Source organism: Mauremys reevesii, linkage group 4 (assembly GCF_016161935.1).
Source record: "Mauremys reevesii isolate NIE-2019 linkage group 4, ASM1616193v1, whole genome shotgun sequence".
Classification (NCBI taxonomy): Eukaryota; Metazoa; Chordata; order Testudines; family Geoemydidae; genus Mauremys; species Mauremys reevesii.
Window position 1 is genome coordinate 81,827,023 of NC_052626.1, and position 25,096 is coordinate 81,852,118.

The window sequence follows — 25,096 nt, forward strand, 5'->3', positions numbered from 1 at the left end:
TATGGGCCTGATCCTGACAGTTGCTAAGTTAACATGAGTTGTAGGATCATATCTTAAGAGTATTTATAGCTTGCCCAGATCACATATGTTGCAACATCTCTGATTTAGGAGAGAGTTGGACCTTCAAATGTCTTTGAATCTAAAAAATCCTACAATTAAATTTGGAATAAAGGTGGAATAAAGGTGGAATAATCCTTGATGCCAATATAATTAGCCTTTACCCATTCCATAGTTAAAAATAAATTAAATACTCATTTAGGATCAGATGTCAAAATTAGCACAGATTATGCTTTTTAGGCATTGCTACTGTTTCTACAAGCCCAGTGCAATACAGTCAAACTAAGTAGTAAAGATACCTGAGTCCCAAGGAAAAGTCAGTGCTTTTAATAACTCAGAAAGTGGTTTTCATCAGCATGCATGTCATGATAGTCTTTCCCACTGCAGATTGGCCAGAAATGAAGGATTTTTAAAGATAAATATATTTGATGTTTAATTTTTTGGGGAACTTTCCCCTAGATTTACCAATTACTAATCATTTCAATAATGACAATTCTAGTTAAAATACTAGATGCATATTGTTGCTTTTCCTCCCTTTATATATGTATTAGTCCCCTACAGTTGGCTGCAAACCTCTGATTTAAAATTTGCTTTTTAAAAAAAAATGAAAAGTGAAGTTTTATTTTTAGAGCATCAATGAGCTGAACTGGAAATGATAGCTGTCACCACACTCAGTTCTCCATGAGGGTATTGTCTGCAGAGAGAAATTCACTTTCAAAACAGTGAAATATAAACTACTTTCATTACATTGTATATCTTGTATGCCTAAAGGACCAAATACAGCCACATCTTCTGTGGCCATGCAAGACCATGATCTAACAGATTACTGAAAAAACAAGGAGACAGAATGTGGGGAACACATGCTGTTCTGCACCCTGGTCCAATTAAGCATGTTCTTAAAGTTAGGGACATGCTTAAATGCTTTTCTGGTTAGGAATGGATTTAAGCACAAGATTAACTGTTTTGCTGGATCGGGGCCTCTGTGCATACTAGGGGGACTCCCTATGCCCCAGGATGTAGGAGGAGTTGTGAGGGTGTGGGGATGAGCGAGGTCACAGGAGGAGTGGAGGCCATTTGAATAAATTGACCAATCCTCCTCCTCCAGGAGACTATAGGAGGAGGATTGGTCAATATAGGAGACTATAATGACACAGACTGAGTAGTTCTGATGTTGCTATGAGGCCTTGGTCAATATAGGAGACTATAATGACACAGACTGAGTAGTTCTGATGTTGCTATGAGGCCTTGGTGAAAGGTTTCTCCTCACCTCAATCCAGGTAGAGATCCCCACTTTGCAGCCTGGCAGTGAATACAACATAATTATATAGGTGTGCAGTATATTCGCCTATAACCATTTAAACATTTTGGCCCATGGTGTAGGATGTTTTGTGCTGACATATGTTGTCTTCCCAGATGGCAGGGATATAACATGAATTACACAAGTGTATTCTCATGGCATTGCCAGGATTAGCATTTTTCTCCTGAGGAAAAAAATGACATTGTTAACATGACAAACTTCACCCTGTACTGGCAGGGAAGATAACGAGTCACTACTAAAGTGCCCATCCTGCTTCTGTTGAAATCACAAAGGGTTATGTCTATACTGCAACTAAACACGCATGGCTGGCCCATGTCTGCTGACTTAAGCTCATGGGGCTTGAACTATGGGGATGTAAAACTGTGGTGTAGACATTTGGGTTTGGGCTGGAGCCTGAGCTCTCGGACTCCCTGAGGGAGGGTCCCAGAGTCAGGCGCCAATCCAAGCACCAATGTCTACACTGCAATTTTACAGCCCCATAACCCAAAACCCATGAGCCTGTGTCAGCTGACAAAGGCCAGCAGTGGGTGTTTAATTGTAATGCAGACATACCTAAAGAGAGAGAGGCTTTGCTGTGCTCCTTAGAGAGATATCACAGAACTTACACCCCAGGGCACAGGCCTATCATAGTTCAAACCACCTTTTCACTCTCCTGATCCTGGACTTCTCCACAGCTCCTGGTGTAACACTGACAGACCCTAAGTTAGAGAACCTAAGGCACTGGTTTTCAAACTTTTTTCTGGCGACCCAGTTGAAGAAAATTGTTGATGCCTGCGACCCAATGGAGCTGGGAATGATGTGTTAGGGGGTGTGGGAGGGGCTCAGAGCTGGGGCAGAGGGTTGGGGTGTGGGGGTGAGGGCTGCAGGGTGGGACTGGGAATTAGGGGTTCAGGGTGTGGGAGGGGGCTCTGGGCAGGGGGTTGGGGTGCAGGAGGGGTCAGGGCTCTGGGCTGGGGGTGCAGGCTCTGGGGTGGGGCTGGAGATGAGGGGTTTAGGGTGGCTCAGGGCTGGGGCAGGGGATTTGGGTGCTGGGTTGGGGTGTGAGCTTATTTTACCGTGCTGTGTCCCAGAAGTGGCCAGCAGCAGGCCCAGCTCCTAGGTGAAGACATGTAAACAGCTCTGCGTGGCTCTCACCCACAGGCACCATCCCCCCAGCTCCCATTGGCCAGGAACCAGACAATGGGATTGCGGAGCCAGTGCTCAGGGCAGGGGCAGTGCACGGAACCCCATGGCCCCACCGCCTAGTAGCCACAGACCTGCTGCTGGCTGCTTCTGGGGTGCAGCGCGGTGTCAAAATAGGTAGGCACTAGCCTATTTTAGCCGGGCAGCACCACCGACGGGACATTTAATGGCCCAGTCGGCGGTGCTGACCAAAGCCGCTTTGACCCAGTGCCTTACATTCCGTGACCCAATACTGGGTCGCGACCTGCAGTTTGAAAACCACTGACCTAAGATATGACAGCCTGTTCCTGGCTGTGAATGGGGTGCAGCACTGCCTGGAGTCTCCCCAGCACTTTGTGCTGCAGCCCTACCCCGATATGCTCTGTCCACCCTGAAATCTGCACAGCATGCACTCTGTGCAAGGGGTGGTGGGAGTGTCCTCAGAAGACAACCTAACCATTCTCTCCCTTGTTTCCTAAACCAGGGGAATTCTCCACTGGCTGGATCCAGGGCTTTTAAGCCTCTTTATTCCACTCCAGCCATTTTTATTAGGTGTAAAGGAGCCAGATCAGGGGCATGGGGGGAAAGATGAGATCTTGCACTGGGAGTTTCGCCATTGTTTTTCCAATGGCAGCAGGACCAAGCTGTGTATTTGTATGTGAGCCATTTTTTCCACAGACAATTATTCAATGGTCAGCGTGTAATGAGTTTGGTGATCTTAGTCCAGATCTTATAGGTCCTGGTTCAGCAAAATATTTAAGCATTTACTTAACACGAAACACATTTTGGACCTTTTGAAGTCAATGGGATATACATATTCTTAAATGCTTTGTTGCATAAGGGTGAAAAAACACGTTTAAAATCAATCACATGCTTAACTAGTGAATAGTCTAAATAACAAAAGGCTTAATCAACAAAGGGATTTAGGAGCCTGTCTCTTTAGCATTAATCATATTACTCTCCTTTCATTCTTTATTCATTGCAACCCATATCAGCTGCTCTACTGAATTCAAACAGAGATAGGCCTCTCCTGCCGGCCCAGATTTAGGTCCCTAACTCCCTTGAAGGGAAAGGTCTTGACCTACATTACTGCCTGTGCTCTCCTCAGCATTTCCTACTTGCTCTCTGCTCAGTTTGCTGAGTCCTGAGAATCCCATTCTCAGGTGTCTAGCCCTGTGCATCGTATATGGAGTCTGGGCACCTACCTCAGGGCTGTGAATCCCACTGACTGGCAGCACACCTACATCCGTTTGTGGATTTAGCCCAAAAATACTATCACAGATGTCTTTGTCACCCTGTTTGAAAGAGTCATCAGAGACCAAACTTGGAGTAAGCCATGGAGACTGAACTGACCTTTTATTCCTAGAGGCGGTCCTTCCTAAGTCAGGGTAAGTCATCCTGGCTAGGCAGTTTGAAAAAAGCGTGTGTTATGATTGCCCACATTCTACTTGTTCTGTGCTATTTTATTTTTATTTTTTTATTTATTTAAACTTTTTAATGTTTAGCATAGTCTCTTAATGTAATGTTAGACTAAGATGCTGTGATAGGACTATATTTAATAAAAATATGTCTGACTGTGAAGGCTGGTATAGGCTTTTGTGGGGAGATGTTTAGATGATTATTCACTGCAGTTTCTATAGCTTATGTGACTGAAAATATTTGCTACTGAATAATGCCTATAGCTCTTATTTTTGTAAGTCACCTCGACTTTAAGAAAATTGCTATTACAGTGCTTGTGAAATATGAAATGTATGTTTTGTTGTTCAGATGAACAAAATATTTTGCTTTGTCCTTGGAAATTTCATATTTATTATTAATAGGGTTATAGTGTAGATCTGATATTCTGAAGACATCTATAATTGGTGTTTTCATAATTTTTACATAGAAATGTGTAAGGTAAACAGTAACTCTATGAAGCTCTGAGTAAAGGATAGCTCCCTTATTAAATATTTACTAACTTTAAAAAGAAATATGCAAGAAATTTGTTCAATTGCAATTTGTCCTCTAAAAGAGAAGTTTTCACATTTAACTATGGTTTTGTGGTCAACAATTAAGTATGATCCATTCTTTGGTAAATAATAAAGATAATGTATGCTGCTTGTTCTTTCTAAAAGTGTACAGATTACATTTTAATATTTAGTTGTAATAATACGCCCTCCCTTTTAATTCTACATTCAGATCAGATCATCCCCATCTATTAATAACATATAGAAATAGAAGCGGTCCAGAGATAGGTGACAATAATAACTAAATGCATGGGGGGAGACTTTGTATGAGGAAAGGATGAAAAGAGAAGGCCTGTTTGCTTTAGAAAGGAGATATGTAGACAAAAGAATGAATGGTATAAAATAAGTTGGACATTCCTGTTTACCCTTTTTTGTAATACAGGAACCAAAAGAACATTCAATGAAATTGAATCACAATAAATTTCAAACTTAATTATGAGTTGAATTAAGGGCTAGGGCACCGAGTGTCACAGGCCTTGGCCCTAGCCCATGGGGATTCGAGGCAAGGACTGTAACTCAATTGTGGCCATTCCCCAGACTGAGACACAGGGATGATAGGAAGTTGCTATGGGGAATGTGGGCAAGAGTGGGCCAAACTCAGGCTATTGCATGCTTCTACATGGAGTGGGATGGTCTGGGTCTCCTTACGCACCCCAGAGTCGCAACTGCTCGCCCCAAGAAGGGCAGGAAAAGCGGTTACCATAGAGGCCAGTCCAGTAAGGACCTCATCCAGAAAGCAAAAGACTTATTGAACTGAAATAAAGACTGAGGTCAGAGGCCCAAACCAGAAGGCCTGCTGATTGACCAAACCACTCACTATAGGGAAATAAATCAACCATTAATTGAGCTATGAAGAAACTTTCCCATGGGCAGGTTATTCAGAGTTGCCTGCCCTCTTACACTTTTGAAGCATCTGTTTCTAGCCACTTTCAGATGCAGGCTATTTGCAGACTGGACTTGGTAATTCCTTCTTTTCAATATATCTTTTTGTATTTTCAGAATCAAATCTCCCTGATTTAAGTGACAAAAATGTTTTTTTTTGTATTGCTTTTTACTTCTACTTACCATGTAGAGACAGCATAGCTAACAAAATATGAACTGAAATCTGCTGCTTCTTGTACATCAATGGCAAGAGTACAATTTAGTACAAACTGAAGTCAATAGAAATACTCCCATTTAGTGGACTGAGCACTAACTATGATCAGTTACAATGGGTTGGTACTGAGGGCCTAATTTGAAGAAAGTTGAGTTGCACAGGTGTAATGTGGGACTAAGTTGGCCGGTAGAATCTTTACTTCTGGCAATGAAGTAACAGTTATGGAAAGAAACCAGGCTGGCTTTTGAATTTGCAGGGCAGGCAGCTCCAAAAACTCATCTAGCATTGAGACAATAAACATGGTACCAGCAATATTTCTCAGACATTTTAAATGTCTACATTTCTTTTTCAAATTGTATTGCTAAAACTGGAATGTTTGTCATTACTAAATTTACATACACTGTGTCCAAAACTACTCCTTACACACCCCAAATTCCCATTGAGTTAAATGGAAAATATGTTCAGTTTACTGTTACTGATTTCAATTGATATTTTAGGTGCTTAATCCCACTAGTTTTTCTAAATAGTAGTAAGATTAAATATTTAACTGTCTCTAGAATCTAAATTAGATTGTTTCTGAAAGGTTAGATTTAACCAGAGGTGGCTGTAAATCAACTTAACTATTTCTGAGATGCAATCATGCAGCATACCTAGTGTATATCACTTTGTTTTAACATGCATGTATTTAATATAATCTGAAGTATGGTCCTATCCCACTGGTGTGGGAAGGATTAAATAATGTAGGAGCTGCTTTCTAACCCAGTCATCTTTGATCCTATGATATCCTTGGGCCAGTTTATACATTGCTAAGATGATTCTACTTTAGTTTTTGTTTATCTGTGGTAAACTAGAACAGTTATAGTGATAATTGTAAATGTAGTAATGTAAGATGATCTGAAAGCTCAGAAATTAAGTAGAGTGCCTATGAGGGGCTAACTACAGCAAACCTAGTTAAATAAAAACATTGTATAATTGTATTTTTATGCATGTAGCTTGAGGATAGGATGGGTTAACCATTAAACCAGAACAGGCAAATTATATATTACAGAGATTTTTAGGGGAAAGCGGAAAAGACACTTCAAGCTCCAGGGTGAGGAAAGTCAGTTAATTTACTATTTGATGTTTTCTTTTGACTTTTGTATTACCTTTTCTATGTAGAATTAATTTCCTTAAACATGACTGGGGAAGGGTAAGAGAAGAGGGGGTTTGTTTTTGTTATATTGATTGGCTCCATAATAATTCAACAGGTTTATTTCCTTGTCAGCTGTTAATTTAGGAAGTTTTTTTTATCATAGACTCCACAGATCCTTAATAAACATTGTTGCAGAGTAGTTTTAAATATCTTATTCTTTCAAAGGGCACAATAATCTTATTATATTTTATCAGGAAGTACTGAAACATTTTACAGCACTTCCAGATCTTTGTGTAACTGATGCTTTTAATGGCTTTCATTAGCTTTCAAGGTTTTACTGTACTGCCTGCTGTAGAAGGTCTTTCACAATCACAGCAAATATTCCAGCATTTGTTCCACTTTACCAGGTTTACCTTAAAGCCAGCCAATAGGACACTGCTGTGAATAGAGGAAACAAGAATGCAGCCCTGGAAAGATGTACACAGAGCCCTGGAAAGATGGGATCAAAAGAAGTACAGCTGGCCTGGGTCAGCTGGCTCAGGCTGCGGGGCTAAAAATCGCTGTGTAGATGTTTGGGATAGGGTTGGAGCCCCCCACTCTCACAGGTCCCAGAACTCAGGGTCCAGCTTGAGGCCAAATGTCTACACAGTGATTTTTCAGCTCCCACACCCCACAAGCCTGAGTCAGCTGACCCAGGCCAGCTGTGGGTTTTTCATCCCTGTGTAGACATACCCAAAGGGGTCCAAACATCCAGCCAATCAAGAAACTTTGACTTGGAAAATTTTGGCGAATCACAAGAGATGGAAGCAGGAAAATACCTTATGATAATAGTAACTCTTGGTTATAATTCTTTTTAGCAGGGATTTTCAAAGGTGCATAAGGATGTGGGAGTTAGGATTTCAGTGCTTAGCTCCTATAAACACCTTTATAAATCCCAGCCATTATCCATAAATCTCAAAGTTACTTATTAAAAGAAGGTAAGAATCATCTCTATTTTACAGATGGGGAAACTCTCTGTCACAAGTAGATTAAGTGGTTTGCTCAAGTTCACCTAACAGGACCATAACAGACTCAGGAATGGAACCCAGGTTGGCTGAATCCCACTCTTGTGCTGTTTCCACTGGAACACATGGTCTCCTGGGTTCTGAGCCTGAAACCTTTACTCTTTCTTCAAATGTCCTGCTCACCCATATTCTATGCATGATTAGTAAACAGTTGACACATTTTTTTAGTGGGTTACACAAGTTGTTCTCCAACAGCTGGTCTAGAAAGCTATTTGCAGTTACTCTTGGAGCTCAAATAGTAAGGGCCTCTGGATCTGAAGGTCCAGGCATTCAAACCCCTGTGGGTAACCTATGGGGTGGGATAGTGTGATTGCATGGGACTGGCACAGTGAGATGACCTCTTTAAAACGGTGTTTGTTCTTACACTATGATAATCTGTAAATTATGATGTGAATCCCCAAAAATTCACATTCATATTTCAGTCATTTTGTTTGATATAACCTTTGTCTGTGTTGTGTCCCCTGCTGTGCCCAATCCACAGAGGATAGGAGTCTGTGACAAATGTAAGCTATTTAAGCCTGGCTCTTTAGCACCAGGTCAAAAGATGCATAATTTTTTAGCTGCGGAGGTCATCAGTTCAGTCCCTGTTGTAGGCCAAGATGAGGACCATAATTCTTGCCCGTGCCCCACATTGTCATGTTTGCAGAGTGAGTGGTATTCTTCCTATTGGCAGGGATAGGGGAATGCAATAGTCAGATCTGCTGGTGGAATGATGGCACACACACCCTGCTGCTGTATTGCTCCTGACAACAGTGAACAACAGTAAATTCAAATTTTTCACCATAAAAAGAACTGAAATACTCTTCAATTGCCTTTTTTTTAAACCCATAGTTTGCAGGGGGTTTTTTAAAAGATGGGATTCATGAAATTTTACTCCATGAACATGACTGCCCTATTTTCAGTACTATCCCTAGGGTTATGAAATGGGCAAATCAGCAAGTCAGTTTCTTATCAACTGGAAGAACAAATGTTCAGATGCTTTAAAATTTAAAGTGCACAAACTAGGGACTAGTTAGGATTAAGTAACTACTTCCCATCCAAACCAGATTCACCTTTTTCTGTTTGCTTATTTAGGAATGTCCTGATAACTTTTCAAGCACCAGCTCATTTCCAGAAGGTGATTGAGAGGGTCAAACATAACCTCCAGCCCCTTAGGATGCATGCAGAAGGAAGATTCCTCTGCACAACTCTAAGGAACGTGAGCAGTGGATAGAAATTTCTTTGTAAAAGTGTGTCAGTTAATAAATATCTATGCACATAACACTTTGTGCACTGAAATCCATTTTCAGTGCATACAGCCCCATATTCATAAATATTAATGGATTCAATGTATCTTCACTCTTAGTGTGGTACAGAATATTCCTTATTTAAAAAAAAGAAATTCCTTGTTTAAAAAATAATATTTGTATGCTGCAACAGTAAATACTTTTAAAATTGTACAAAGCTGTTTTGTAAATGTCTAAAATATTATAGAAATGAATATCTAAGGCAATTTACATGTAGTTTATTCCACTGACATTTCATACAATGGCTTAATGGAACATAGTATGCCAGAGCACCAGCTGTGCTATCATTTTGGTTGAGCATAGTTTTTTGTTTAAAGATGGACTATTCTAAAACATGCATGCTTACTCAAATCATCTTGAAATTTGATGTGCTTAATTGGAATGCTGGGCAGTGTTACAGTTCCACACACGGAGAGATCTCAGCAAGTGGTTCCTGAGATATACAGCCCCCCTAAAACAGCATATTACAAAATGTTCATTCTTCTAACTTCTTTTTGCATACACCTGAGGCTTAAACTATAGCTCTAATCATTCCCCAATAGATGCAGTAGTTTGGCATTTCAGCTAGGCACCCACTGCCCCTTTGGGGAAGCACTGCTGAAAAAGTTACTGACTTTAGAGTTTGTATCTAGAAATTGGCTTGTGCAAATTGCTGAGCCAAACAGATTGAAGTCAAGACTAGGGTTTGATTGAAACAAGAGGGTTTCCAGGCAGGCTAGTGTCACCCTACTTGAGTGGCTCAAGGTGACATGCAGTGGTCCTCAAACTTGAGTTGAACCAACGTACTATAAGTTCAAGTTTTTCTCTTAGCAGTTTGTAGAGAATTTGTCATGTGACTATTCCTTTCTCTCTATCTGCATGCTGTGAGTTTTGCCCTGAGACCAACATTTCTGGTTTGAGTGATATTTTAAAGTGCTCTAAAATTCATGTACGACTCTGATTTTACTGTAGAAGTATTGTCAAGGTAATTAGCATTGATTAAATAGAGGGAAAATGAAAGGCTAATGTAATCATGTTTTCTGAATAATGGAACTGAGTGTGATCAAAGGAAATCAAGTTGTTAGGTCATTTGGTCCAGGAGTTCCTGATACACAGCCCCTCTAACATGAGCTGTTCATGTTCAGATTTTTATAACTTTTTTTGATTCAGAGTAAGGGAATATGGGGAATTAGAGTAGTGAGGGAGAATGTGTTGGAATGGTGCAGGGAGCAAAGGGGGATAAATAGGGATGGGTGGTTTTGGGGTCACCCAGGCCAGTAAGGGGTTCTGTCACTGCCTGCTTTGTAACCTTAGGGTGCCTTAATGCTAAGCTGCTATGGCTCAGGATCCTGACACCACTAGCCAGCCTACAAGCATAAAAATCTGACCCCAGTTATTCCTTGCAGGGTAACTCTAGCAGCCTTTCCAGTCCCAAGTCTCCCCAAATCCATCTACTGAGTTCTTAACTTCCAGACACTTACTTTTCCCCTGTGGTTCATCACTCTCGGAAGGAGTGAAACCTGTCCCCAGTTGTCAGTTCATTTTGGCACATACACTCCACACAGTTTGCATGATAGAGACCTGGTGGGCATAAAAATAAACAAAAGGTGTATATAATAGAAAAATCACAAGTGATTCATCAGAGATGAACTAGCAAGGGAAGCAAACACATGCAAGTTACACAGAAAATAAACATATAGATGCTTCATACTTCTATATTGGCTAAATTTCCTTTTCTAGTACAAGTTACCTATTTTCTTTGAACAGTTTCCCAGTGTGCTCCCTGTCATAGCGTGACCCAGCCTTTCATGGACAGCACCCTGCCTCAACGCTGGCCCTCAGTTTGTGGATAAAAAACCTCAGCCACAAACCTGCTTTTAAAAGCTTCCCCCATGCCCCTCTTTCCCCCAAACCTTTCTCCTGGTATGATGACTCATGGGTTTTCAGAGTGGGGAAAACTCCTTCCTAAAACTGGGATTTATTTTTTTTAGTTTCAATGTCTTTCCATTAACTTTAATGATCCATCATTTGTCTTTTCCTGGGTTATACAATACTAAGTGCTTGAAGCTAGTCTCATCTGGGTGGGAAGGCAGCCCTGCCCTACCCTCCCTGGCTGACTACCTTCTTGTTGTGAGGTGGAACTAAATGTTACAGCACAAATTTATGAGCGCATTTTTGTATCTACACAAATACATAATTTCATAATCACAGTCTGTATACATATCCCATAAAGACCACCAAATTCAGAACATTACAAGCTTTCATAAAAGGACCTTAACATATTTTATGCACAATAACATCGTACACAACCAGTTGATTCAATTACTTATTTTGAGGGGATCACACCCCCGTTCTCTTCTTGGGATGTCTGGACCCTGGTTGTCTTAGTGGTAAGAGAGAGGAATAAGAAGAGGGCGAGGGATTGTCGTCAGGGCCAGCTTTAGGGCGATTCCACCAATACCCGTGAATTGGTCCCCACACCTAAGAGGGCCCCGCAGCGTCCAGAAGGGGGCCCTGCGCCCTTCGTCAAAGTGCCACTGGAAACCGTGGCAACCGATTGAACTGCTGCCAAATTGCAGCCACTATCTTCGGCGGCAGCTCAATTGCTGCTGCTGTCTTTGGTGGCATTCTGGCGGTGGCTCTTTCGAATCGGGCCCCGCACATCCTAAAGCCGGCCCTGATTGTGGTGGCTTGGGCCAGGAGATTTGAGGGTGAGGGATTGGAGGGGGTTGAGCTAGGGGATTTGAGGGAGGGGCAATGGTGGGTGGGAGGTTGAGAGGGGGACATGGGGGTAAGTGGCGGAGGGAGAGGAGGAGTTTTGGGGTACTCTAAGCCCCTCTTCTTGCTCCCAGTGTGTAGGCCTGGATCTGGGGGATCTGCTCCTCTGAGGGGGTCTGTGCCCTTGCATGTGTGTTCGGATCGGGGGGTGGGGGTGTTGTTCCATAGTGAGGGGTTTGAGCTGCTTTCTCTGCCTTTCATGTGTGAGCTGGTGATACTAAATGCCTGAGGAAGTGAGGAATCAAAGCACCCACTGCTATGAATGAAGCAGTTCACACATCTCAGAACTATTGTTTTTATGCTATGTATCTCATTTAGGGTATTTGTACTGTTGTTGTAGCTGAGTTAGTCCCAGGATATCAGAGAGACAAGGTGGATGAGGTAATATATTTTACTGGACCATCTCTTGGTGAAAGAGACAAGCTTTCAAGCTACACAGAGTTCTTCTTCAGCTCTGTGTAAGCTCAGAAGCTTGTCTCCCTCACCACCAGAAGTTGGTTCAATAAAAGATATTACCTCACCCACTTTGTCTCTCTGACATCCTATGATCAGCATGGCTATGCCAACACTGCATATGATCATTGGAGTGTTTTCATCAGTTAAATAGATTTCATTGAGATGAATGGGCTACTTCACACCTGCACGGCCAGATTAACCTTTTGTGGGCCCGGCGCCAAAACATATTTGTGAGCCCCCATGGGGGCAAAGGACCATGGCATGAGGAGGTCGGTCCCCAGAGCAAGGGGCCAGCCAGGGGCAGTGGGGAATAGCATGGTGGGACCGGCCCTGGTCCACCCAGCCCAGTGCCAGGGCACTGTATACAAACCGGCAGTTGCCAGACACACACTGGCCTGCCCAGCCCTGTGCTGCCAGCGTGCCCCTTCCCCTGGGGGGTCGGCCCATGCTGTGCCACACAGCCCTTGACTCCCTATGCTATGTCCAGCAGCCCCCCACATAGACCCTCCACCACAAATGCACAGCGGCCTGCACACCACCACCCCTGCCCAGCACCCCCCTACACAGCCGCACCACTACTGCCCAATGCACTTCCCCACAGCCTACCACCACAACTACACAGCACTCCACTCAGACCCCACATTGCCCAGCATGTCAAAACACAGACCTCCCCCACTGCCCCCCAAGAGACTCCCCACTGGCCAGCAGCCCCATACACCTCCAGAGACACACTCACCGGCCCTGCTGGACAGTGACAGCATCTGCCAGGCTGAGCTGGCAGTGCAGCCGGGGCTGGTCCAATGCCAGGGCAGGGAATCACTCCAGCTTCTTGGGAGTGGTGCGATTAGCCAGGCCAGGGTCTGCCCCCGCCCTGGCCGGACTACCTCAGGACCCACTTGCCTGGAGATAGGGTGACCATACGTCCCTGATGGGTCGGAACAGTTCCCTTTTTAAGCTCTGTCCCAGCCATCCTGACTTTTTTTTGACAAAAACAGGCATTTATCCCATTTGCTCTTGCCAACTGATTAGTTGGCAAGAGCAAATGAACAAATGCCAAGTTTACAAAAAAAGTCCAGTGCATCGCCCTAGCAGGGCATGGAGGAACGTGTGTGTGTGGTGTGGAGACATGAGGTGTCAGGCATCAGGGCTTGGGGGGTCAGCCCCAGCCAAAATGGAGCTTGGGGCGGTGAAGGGCCAGCCCGAGTCCCTGGCAGCAGTGTGGGGAGGGTGTCAGCCCCAGCTCCTGGCAGTGGTATGGGGAGCTGGGACGAGGGAGGAGTCAACCCCTGTCCTGGCAGTGGCATGCGGAGCTCAGGGAGTGGGGGATCAGCCTCTGGCTGTGGTGTGGGGAGCTATGGGGGAGGGGTCAGCCCCAGTGACGGATTTAGAGTTAGTGGGCCCCGCCTTGAGACCCAGCCAAGAAAAAGAACATTCTCTCTTATCTCTCTACCACCCGTTTTTCACTCTTTTTCTTCATCCTTCTCCTATAAGTAATAGCAAGTAGATGAAAATAAAGTGAGGTACCTTGATTGTTCTTGTAGTCTAACTTATTTTTCCACAGACCACTTGAAAATCACTGGGGGCCTCGGCGGACCACTTAATGATCTTTCCAAATATTGTTTGTACTATTAGCTAACTATTGTAAAGTGCTTTGGATAAGAGCGCGTTAGTAAAAAATGTAAAAAAAACATTGGGGTGTGGGGTATGGCCAGGACTTAGGGTGCAGGAGGGGGCTCAGGGTTGGGGCAGTAGGTTGGGGTGTGGAGCGCGCTTACCTGGGGCAGCTCCCATTTGGTGCAAGGGGTGCAGGTGGGAATGTGGGTGTGTGTGTGCAGGAGCTCCCGTTTGGTGCTCAGGGTGGGGTTGGGGATGTGGGGTGTGTGTGGAGGAGTCAGGGCATTGGGTGGGGGGGGCTGGGGATGTGTGGGGTTGCAGGAGTCAGGGCTGGGGTCATGGGAATGTGTGAGGGGGGTGCAGGAGTCAGAGCATGGGGCTGGGGGTGTGTGCTGGGGTTGTTGGGATGCTCCCAGCCCCCTGCCCTAAGCGGTTCACAGCAGGGGGCTGGAGGGGGTATGTGTAGAGGAGTGCGGGGGCCCCACCTTTGCTCCACCCTGCCCCAATTCCACCCCCTTCCCCAAGACCCTACCTTCACCTCTTCTCCGCCTCCTCCCCCGAGTGCGCTGCAGCCCCACTCCTCCCCCACCCTCATGCTGGCCAATAGCTGTTCGGCGGCAGGGGAAGTGCTGGGAGGGGGAGGGGCGGGAATGTGGCGTGCTTGGGGGAAGAGGTGGGGGATGGGGAAGCTTGGCTGCTGGTGGGTGCGAGCGGAGCCTGCCCTGCAGCAGGAGCTCCCAGGAGCCGGCAGGATCCAGCTTCTGCCCCCACAAGAGAGAGCAGAGGGTGGGGGGCGGAGAAGAGCTGGTGAGACCTTACTGCAGCCCAAGCAGAGCGGGCCAGCCCGGGGCCCCTTTGGAGGCAGGGCCCACTGCCATGGTAAACCTGGTACTGCATACCAGTGGAGGGCAACCTGTGGCTTGCGGCTGCACGCGACCCATTAGGGTAATCCGCTGGTGGGCTGCGAGACAGTGTTTACATTGATTGTCCGCAGACCCGGCTGCCCACTCTTCCAGTGGCCGCGGTTCGCCGTTCTGGCCAATGGGAGCTGTGGGCCAGAGGGACATGTTTCCCATTCTAATACTTTTCCTTTTCTTTGAGAATCCTCTCCAGCTGGGCTTCAGGAGACAGAAAGTCTGTGGGGACGGGAACCTCCAGCTGTTTCTTTGCCAAGATGTAAATGTCTTTCTCGCACCCTTTTTCCTGCCAAAGAATGGTCACTTAATCAAGAGATGTTCCATTTGATTTCGTTGACCCTTGGGCCCTGGCTAAGGTGTTGACTAGCCTTTTCTCTGAGGAACTGGTTTGTGGCTGCTTTTAGTCATATCATACAGTAGAATCTTATAACTTTACATACAATATTGCCACACATATTTTACCAGGACAATAATGATCAACAAATTATGAGTTTTTCACAAGGTATACTTTGTACAAGATTTATCATAATCCTATAAAAAGGGGGGAACATAGAGGTACAGATTGTCACAACATCTCTTGAAACTTCCTACACCACAAATGGATGTGTAGAGCCACAAACTAGGCCTAGATTTAGAGCAGGAACTCTGCATCTCTACTGTCTTGTCCCTTTTTGCCTCCAGCTGGGGCATACACTCTTCACAATACCACTACCTTCCCCTGTCCTCATAGAGCATCCAACTTTAAAAGGGGCATAGAGAAGTAAGTGGGAGGGTGGAGCTAGGGTGTGTGTGCACGCGCGCAGGAGACGGGGGGCTTGGAGCAGCAGGCTGGTCAGGACAGGGGACATGATGGCAGAAATCAGGGGCGGCTCTAGACCCCAGCGCGCCAAGCAGGCGCGTGGGGCGGCTTCCGTTCCGGGCGCATTTGGCTCGGTGTGGAGCCTGCATGGCATGACTGCGGCGGGTCCCCTGTTCCGCGGCTCCGGTTGAGCTCGCAGGCGGCAGGTCGGCGCAGCCGGCTCCGTCGGTCCGGGCCGCAGGACCTCTGCATGCAGCAGGAGGGAGGACTCTCAGACGGAAGGATCCGCCGCCGGGCTGGAGGGACGGCGCGCCGCTCCGCCCGCCCTGATTGCAGAGCCGCCCCGCCATTCTTAAATGATAGAGGAGCTGGAGCAGTTTTAGAGTCTCTGAGCAGATGGAAGGAATACTGGGGTCAAAGCAATGATGAGGGAGATGGCAGTGTTGGAACAGTGCACTGAAGAGTGCAATGAAAAGGAGGTGGTCAGAACTGTGCAGTGAGGGATTTGGGGGTTGCTTTATCTTTGTGCCCCCCTAATATGCCCTCCCTTCAAACATGTGCCCTCTGTGTCCATGCCAGCCCCTGCATTCTCTCCCCAGCTTCTCAACCTGTGGGGCCTGTGCCAGTACTTGCCTCTCCATGGCAGGGAGAGCTGAAGAGGAAAAACCAAGCTGTGTTGGACAGGCAGAGATGGAATACAAGGAAATCATGCAGAGGCAGTGAAGGGACTAACATGTGGCCAGTGCATTCTGTGGCTGGGTAATCGCTGCCAAGAAACCAGAGTCGGTGCAGGTGAAGAGCTGGGCTATGGTGCATAGAGATGCTAAGAAATTGTTTATAGAAAACATAACAAGGAAATTAAATGCCCCCAAACTTTGATAACACAGTGAGAAATTTCCCAGTGGCACCTTCTGCCCTTCCAGAGAGTGGTTAAACTTTAACCTGTGAAACCCAGGAAAGGAAGAGTTAAGAATAAGATACTTCAGATGCCACCCCTGTGATCTTAACTCTACCCTTTTGTTGTGACACAGTTGCACTGTCCCTGCCCACCAAATGCAGGGCTTCCCCCAGGGCACCTGTCAGGCTAGGGGGTCCAGACTCTTGGTACTCTGCTTGGTGTGACCAGGAGCTGGGTGCTGCTTAGGGGGCGTCCATAGGGACGCCGCTGGCTCCTGAGAGCACAAACACAAGGGCCATGGGTTGCCCTCCTGGGAAGGTACAGGACAGCGAACACTCTCCTCCCCTGCATGCCTCCTGGTATCTCAGGAGACCCCTGATAGAGAGTTAGGTTGAGAAGATGGTCCTAGTGTAACCACAACCCCTGCCCCATCCCTGGATGGGTCAACAGGCATAGGAATTGCCCCCTAAGTCAATTCCCCCCTAATTAAGGGCTGGGTTGCTCTCTAGGGCTGTGTTTCTGCAGATGTTGGTGTAGTTTGTGTTTTTAATCTAGTGATTTAAAATTCTTGCTCTGCCACAAAACCTGCTGGAATATGAACGTCCAGCCAGAACTGGCAGGGAGGAGAGGTGGCACTGTACATGCTGACAGACCCCACCTCCAAGGGAGGCTTCCTCCTACTCCCAACTTGTGCCTGCCGAGTTGCAGGCTCTGGGAAGCTCGGCCTGGGGGCCGTGGCAGGGGCCCGCCCACCTGTCCGGTGTCAGGCAGTGAGCCGCCCCCCGGCTGAGGGAAGGAGACTCTCAGCCAGGCGCTGCCTCCGCCTCCCAAGTCCTTTCAGTGGCGCGGGGGGTTGGGTGAAGTGAGCAGCTCTGTGCCGGGGGCCCGAGGGGAAAGGCAGGCTGTGAACAGGCTCTGCCTGTGCTGGGGTTAGCTGCGGGAAGTGAGGCGGGAGAGGAGCTCTCTGCCCTCCAGGGGGCACGGAGACGGAAGCCGCTCCTCGCTTGTCACATTACATCCATTTGCAGGGCGTGTGTGTGCAGCGTCCAGCCCCGCCGCCAGATGCTCCCTGGAAGTTGGGAAGCGCTTCGCCAGCCGGAGACGCGCCTTCCTTTCCCCCCACAACTTTAGCGTCTCCTCAGTTACCAACATGCCGGATTACAAACGCCGCGGGGAAGGGAGCAAACCCAGCAGCCCGCGGGGCTGGTGAGCGGCGCCGGGGCGTGCTGACAGCAGGTAAGCGCGTGCTAACTACCCCCGGGCAGTAGATAAAGGCGGCCCGGGGGTCTCTTTCCCCAGGGCTGAGCAAACACTGCTGGGGGCTGGCAGGGAAATCAAAGCCCCCTCGCTCCTGGGTCTTGTATTTGCGCAGCCGCTTGAAACTTCAAGCGGCTCGTCTCTTGAATTGAAGCTTCACACAGTTTGGGTCAACCATTGATCTGTTTCCGTGGGATGGGATGGGCGGCAGCTAGTGACCTTGGAACTGATACATGTAAGAAATGGGTGTGGCTCTTGCCTTTGTAAAATGTATGAATGAATTAATTCGTTATAGCGTTATTAATTCCCGCTCTAAATCCGTTAGACCTGCTTGGTGTGCAGAAACTCTACTAGTCATTGCTACAGCCTGCAGGTAAAGGGGGCAAAGCTTTCACACCCCTCTTTCGCCGCTTGCTGAAAAGCATTCGCTTTGTAAGGTCCATTGAAGCAGTATGATTGCACAAAAGGGGAGTGGGTATCAGGTACCACAGCACTTCTCTGCTTTACCAGCATAACTGTACAGCCCTATATAAACATAATCTGGAACCCCTTCAATGTAAGCAGCACCCGGAACTCCTGCCTGGCTATGCTATGCTGTGCAAGGCTGAAGACTAAGACACTGATCTGATTTGTCAGAGATCTAACCAACTCTCCTACTTCTGTATCAGTGTTTGCTTTTGATGATTACTAACCCGCCCCATCCTCTGAAGATTAAATGTAGAATTATAAACCGGAATGAGTCCGAGAGAGGGACTCGTGAACTGCCCTGCCTGCGGAGAGGAGCAGCGCTCAATGTGCAGTTTTTGCGCTGGGACAATGCAACGCCAGGTGGCGCCGGTTTAAGTGGACAGTGATTTTGCAGCCCAGCTGTTGCACATTGCACCGAGAAAGTGTTATGCAACTACTGTGACAAACTAAGGCTAGGTCCTGCGAGCTTCAAAGTCAGTCATTCATTGGGCAGTAGCATTAGAAAAATAAGCTCGCAGCTGGGTTTTTGTTCTTGAGGAAAAAAAATTGGAAGCAGGGCCAAATTCCACTCTTAGTTACACAGTTGTCAGTCTTGAGTAACTCTTAAATTTAATGGAGTTACTTAGTTAAAATACCTAGATGGGTAGTAAGTGAGAGGAGAATTTGGCCCAGCAGTCTAGGGATCCAGAATGAGATCAGGAATTTGGCTAGCAAGGGAAGATGCTGGAATTTGCCTTGGAAACACATTCCTATCCTCTGTGGCAAATAAGAGAGACATGGACAGTATTAGGTAAAATTTAGGGATTGTGAGCTGAAGGGGATGGTGGAAGACACATTTTGAGGGCTTGTGAAATAAAAGAACAGTGAAGAGTGTAGGCTGGGAAAACTTATGGACTGAACAGTGCTGGGGTAGGTGAAGTCAGAGTCTGGTAGAGATCTGGGTTCAAGAGCTGTGTGGGAATTTGTGTCAGGTGAGTCTGGTAGAGTTTTGGGGACAGGAGTGTGTGCAAGGTGGAGGGGAAAATATTAATGAACCACATCTCAGTCACTTGTAAAAGAGGAGGTAAGAAGACACAAGTGAAATGAATGGGAGAAAAATATATAGAGAATGAGATGAAAGGAGGAATTACAACATGGATTGTCCAAAAAAATATTTATTCCCTAAGGCCCTTAGGCATGCCCTTAACTTGAAGAACACAAGCAGTCCCATTGACTTCAGCTGAGCTACACACATGCATAAGATTAAACAAATGAATAAGTGTTTGCAGGCTCAGGGCCTTACTCCGTAAAAAAGCAGCAACAGCAATATCTCTAACAGTAAATAAATAAACACACATGAACCATATCTCAGATAACTTTTCCTCTAAAAGTTCTTGCTTCCATTATTTCTTGGGTTTTTCTGTCCTTCTCTTTTGTCTATGTTTCCTGTATCTGTTTAGTTCTCCTCCCATAGTCAAATAGCCCTGTCAGTGCTTTAGAAAACCCTACTGTATTTAAACACAGTTGTGGGTCATGATTGTGCTCTAGCTGTGTAATAGTATGGCTCCTCTTGACTTCTATTAAGCTGTGAAGTATGTGGACTCCTTAATTTGGTTTTGCAATACTTTTTTGTAGCTCAGTTCCCCTATCTATCAAATGGGTATAATATGTTTCCTCCACCCTTTATCTGTTTTGTCTATTTAGATTCAAAATACTTAAGGGCAGAAATGATCTCTTACAGTGTGGTGTGTTTGTATGGCCAATGCACAATGAGGCCCTCATCTTTATTGAGACATTTAAGCAACATTGTAATACAAATAACTTTTTCTACTCATAGAGGCAATGCAAAACTGGTTTATAATATGCTTGGACCACAGCTCTGTTTAAATTATGGTGGCCACAATTTTCAAACCTGAGTGCCTAAAATTAGCCATCTAGATCCATATTTAGACACCTATATAAAATTTACCTAATTTTCATAGGTGCTGCTGAGGAGAGAAGCTAATGGGAACTGTATATGCACAGCACCTTTGAAAATCAGGCCCATTTTAATTAGGCACCTAAATATGCATTTCAGAGGCTAAATTTAGGTACCCATGTTTGAAAACTGTGGGTAGGCATATAGAGCTCATCCTGTGCACTTTCCCCATGTGCTAGAGCTAAAAGCATATGGGGAGGTATCAGAACAGAGGTGAGCAAACTACGGCCTGTGAGACCCTCCTGCCCGACCCCTGAGCTTCTGGCCCAGGAGGCTAGCCCCTGGCCCCTCTCCTGCTGTCTCCTCTCCCTTGCAGCCTCAGCTCATTGTGCCACTGGCACAATGCTCTGGGCGTCGGGGCGGCGAGCTCTTGCCGGGCAGCGCACCTGCAGAGCCACCGCCTGACCCAGTGCTCTGTGCTGCGCGGTGGCATGGCTGGCTCCAGCTGGGCAGCATAGCTGCCTGTCCTGGCGCTCTGGGCAGTGCGGCTGTAGCGCTGCCAGCCACTGGTGCTCCAGGCAGCGCGGTAAAGGGGCAGGGAGGTTTGATAGAGGATGGGGAGTTAGGGGTGGTGGTCAGGGGGTGGGGGTGTTGATTGGGGCGGGGCAATCAGAGGGCAGGGAACGGGGGGCTCAGGGGGCGGTCAGGGGACAGGGAGGGGTGGATGGGGCAGGGGTCCTGGGGGGGGGCATCAGGGGACAGGGAACAGGCGGGGGGTTGGATGGGGCAGGGGTCCTGGGGGGGGCTGTCAGGGGGCGAGAAGCAGGGGGGTCAGATAGGGGTCAGGGGCCAGGCCACGCCGGGCTGTTTGGGGAGGCGCAACCTCCCCTAACTGTCCCTCCATACAATTTTGGAAACCCAATGTGGCCCTCAGGCCAAAAAGTTTGCCCGCCCTTGTATCAGAAGCATCTGACAAACTATTTGCACTATTCTGTCTAATGCTGGGACAGCTGCTCAGTTCAGGCCCCTTTGCCTATCGCATAACAATCCTGCTTCCCTCACTCCCAGAAAAGGCTAATTGCAGTCCTGTCTTCTCTTCTTCCTTTCCTCTAGATCGGGGTGGGCAAACTTTTTGGCCCGAGGGCCACATCTGGGAATAGGAATTGTATGGCAAGCCATGAATGCTCACAAAATTGGGGGTGGGGTTCGGGAGGGGTTAGGTCTCTGGTTGGGGGTGGGGCCCATAAATGAGGAGTTCAGGATGCGGGAGGGGACTCCGGGCTAGGGCAAGGGTTGCAGGTTCCGGCTGGGGTGTGGGCTTTGGAGGTGAGGTTGGGGCTGAGAGCTTTGGGGTGCAGGAGGATGCTTCGGGCTGAGATTGAGGGGTTTGGAGGGCAGGAGGGGGATTAGGGCTGGGGCAGAGGGTTGGGGCATGGGGAGAGGCTCAGGGGTGCAAGCTCCCAGCAGCACTTACCTCAAGCAGCTCCCGGAAGCAGCAGCATGTCCCTTCTCTGGCTCCTACATGGATGTGCAGCCAGGCGGTTCTGCATGTTGCCTTGTCTGCAGGCAGCGCCCCTGCAGCTCCCATTGGAGCGCCGGAGGGGGCCATTTGAGTGGGGCCATTGGAGAATGTAGGAGCCTGAGCACGGCCATGCCACGGTTTCCGGGAGCCGCATGGAGCGGCCCCCAACCCTGCACCCCAGCTGGAGAGCCAAAACGGGGCAAGCCCTAGACTCTGCTCCCCAGCGGGAGCTCACAGGCCATCTTAAAATGGCTCACAGGCTGGATTCGGCCCGTGGTCTGTAGTTTGCCCACCCCTGCTCTAGGTAGAGATTTCCCCACCTTTTCTCCCTCAGTCCCAACTTCTGTCTTTGTTCCCCCAGCATTATCCTTCCTTTTTCTCTCTCCCTCCATCTTATGCCCCTAAAACCTTCTGTTTCCTCCCCTTGTCTCCTTCTCCCCAGAGGCATGATCCACCTCTCTCTCCCCCATAGGCGGCATCCTCCCTGCTCCCACTTCAGAAATAGTTCCACTCCTCTCTTGGCTTCATCCCTCCATCTCCCTCCTATCTTTTACTTGGCTGTGCTGTGTGAGCTTAGTTGGGGGCGGAGTCTGGGCTGGCTGGCTGAGATCCTGGCTCAGGCTCATTGCTCTCTCTTGCTGTGCAACTGGAGGTCACAGTGTACTCCCTGAGCAGTTTGCTTTTCATAAACACCTTTTTGCCTCCTTGCACTAACTCCCCTGAACTACTACCCTGAGGATTTAAGATGTATCCCAGGTAAGATGTGTCCATGGCAGTTGTTTCTCTGTTTAAAGGAGTTGCAAGGGGTAGAGGTGGGAGGAGGAAGTTATGTCACCTTTGCAGACAGGTGAAGAGTATTCCGAAGAGGGGCAAGTGAATTATGTAAAACATTGCAATGTGATGGTGCCATATCAAGTTTCTTGCTTCAGTTTCAATGGCAGATTTTGCTTTTCATTGCTTTTGCGGATGGGACAGAATGATACTGGAGTGTGTGAAGATGAGTGTTTCACAAGTCTCCTCCTCCTGTAAATGTAACTCCTTAGTCAGAGATACAGTGTAATTATGTGCATTTCCTATCAAACTAAAGTTTTTTAAAAAACTAATAACATTTGCAACCTAGCTAGTGTTGAATCTTTGACAAGGATAGGAGTGGTGAGTGGCCTTTAGTATTTATTTCTGACTTTTGCAGGTTTCCCACATTAGATTGTTCAAATCTCTATCAGACCTGAAACTTCAGTGCTGCCGTGATTGTTGCTCTTTTCTCTAGCTTATCAGTCTTGTCCTAATAAAAATGTAAATATATGCATAATAATTTGCATGTCATTAACTTTGGAAAGAACACTGTCATATTAAAAATCTTTTTTTAAAGAAACTAATTTCCCTGCCTGTCTTACTAAGAGCACCTGAGATACATTAAAGTGAAAATAATTTTAAAAATCTAATTTACTTTCTACACTCTATGCTGTTTACTTTGTGTATTTTTCAGTTTGGACAATGGAAACAGTCAGTTTCAAATGTGTTTATGGTCATTTTTTAATAAATGTCTCTTCCAGGTTCTTATATTTTAGCATAATGCTGTATTGCTTATATTGCAAATACAGCAGAGGACTGGTTTGTTTGTTTTTAAATAAATGGTTTCCATTGGATTTAAAAATAGTGTATGAAAACAATACAAGTGGTCTTTGTTTTTACAAACAAACAAAACAGAGTATCTGCCAGTCTGATTTTCTTTACTATAACACTTTCAAATGTTGTTTTTAATGGCTTTTATTATTTACTTAGTAGTAGTAGTATATGTATTTCATACAAAGAGCTATATTAAAAGAACATTAAGGTTGCAAAATCAAGCCCTCAAAAATCAGGAAATGTCAGAGTTAATATTGCCTGTGTAACCGTAATTCATCTCCTTTGTGCATACAGATTATAGCCTGAGCTTGCAAGACCTTATGTTCAACTTGATGGTATTTCAACATCTTGATGTAATGGGATAACTTTTGAATGCCAGATTTGATCAATTCCAAAATTTCAGGTTAAGTACTGGTCATCAGTGGGCACAGCCCTATTGATTTTTGCAAAAATTGGAAGGGAGAAATAGGGGGCACATGGAGCCTCTGACAGCTGGTTAGCAGCAGAGTTGGAACCCAATGCCTTTGGAGCCACAGCACAGATCTTTATTACTTGAGCTCAAAGAGTAACTGTCAGCAGAAGTAAGCTGCTATACTTGATATGGACCAGCCGTGGGATGGGGATATGACTCATACTTTGCTAGTGGGTTACACCAGGGTTCTTTTTCTTTCTGAGGCCCCCTCACCATGTTATAAAAACTCCATGGCCCAGCTGTGACAAAACAATTGTTTTTCTGAATATAAAAGCCAGGACCAGCGTTAGGGGATAGCAAGCAGGACAATTGCCTGGGGTCCCATACCACAGGGGGCACCATGAAGCTAAGTTGCTCAGACTTTGGCTTCAGCCCCAGGTGGTGGGGCTTGATGCCCCAGGCTGCAGTCCCATTTGGCAGCACTTTGGCTTTCTGCCCTGGGCCCTAGCGAGTCTAATGCTGGCCATGCTTGGTGGAAACCCCTGAAACCTGCTCGCGGCTCCCCTGGGGGCCCCAGGCCTCTGGTTGAGAACCACTGGGTTACACAATTATTTGCCAGATGGCAAAGAAATATTAGGAATCAAGAATCTTGAGTTCTAGTCGTAGCCCTGGAGGGGAGTGTGGTCTGTTGATTAACAGCAACATATCTAAGTACCTATGTTTGGCCTACTCATTCTAAACAGTAGCATCACTACTGGAGGAGATGTCAATCATATGTAACCCGTCTGAGTTGGCAGCAACAAGGGCCGGGTTCAGTATCTAGGGGTTCCGTGTCAATAACGCAATGCAAAACCATCTCGAGCCCCCACCCAGTGACCTGGGACAATTACATACCACCTCCCGGGCGCCTCTAAGAGGCAATACTTCCCCTCTCGCAAGCACAGAGTCTGAGTGTAGCAAAATCCTTTTAATAAAGGAGGGAAACAATGCGGCATTATGTTGGGGAAACACTACAACCAGGATTCATAACACAAACCATGAGCAAAAGACCCACCCCCCAAGTAAGTTTGGCAGGATCCTTTTCCCCTCAGGGTCTTAAGTCCAGCAACCCAAAAATCACCCCAAAAGTCCAACAACCCATCTCTGTCCCAGGTCAGTGCAGCCCCAGAGTTCAAAAGTTTATCTGCAGAGTTTTACCCCCCACCCAGCCTGGGTGGAAATGCGGGGGGAAGGGGGGAAGAAAGGGGCGCACAGGGTGTTAAGGGACACCTTACATGGTCTGAGGTCGACTGCCCCACCTCTCCGTGGGGTTCTGCTGCAGCCTTCACCACGAGCCGCTCCACTCCACCAGCC

General features: G+C 46.7%; 1 protein-coding gene across 3 annotated transcripts in view; it reads left to right on the plus strand.

The window, feature by feature from the left end:
* Window positions 1–17,405: 17,405 nt before the first annotated feature.
* Window positions 17,406–25,096, plus strand: part of SHANK2 (SH3 and multiple ankyrin repeat domains 2) — a 675,150-nt gene continuing 667,459 nt past the window's right edge. For 2 of the 3 annotated variants that reach the window (XM_039536949.1, XM_039536950.1), the window contains exon 1: window positions 22,364–22,461. The gene's annotated coding sequence lies outside the window, so the exon portion shown is untranslated. Of the gene's footprint in view, window positions 17,798–22,363; window positions 22,462–25,096 lie in introns of those variants that run through there. The other variant, XM_039536948.1, reaches the window with a different exon arrangement.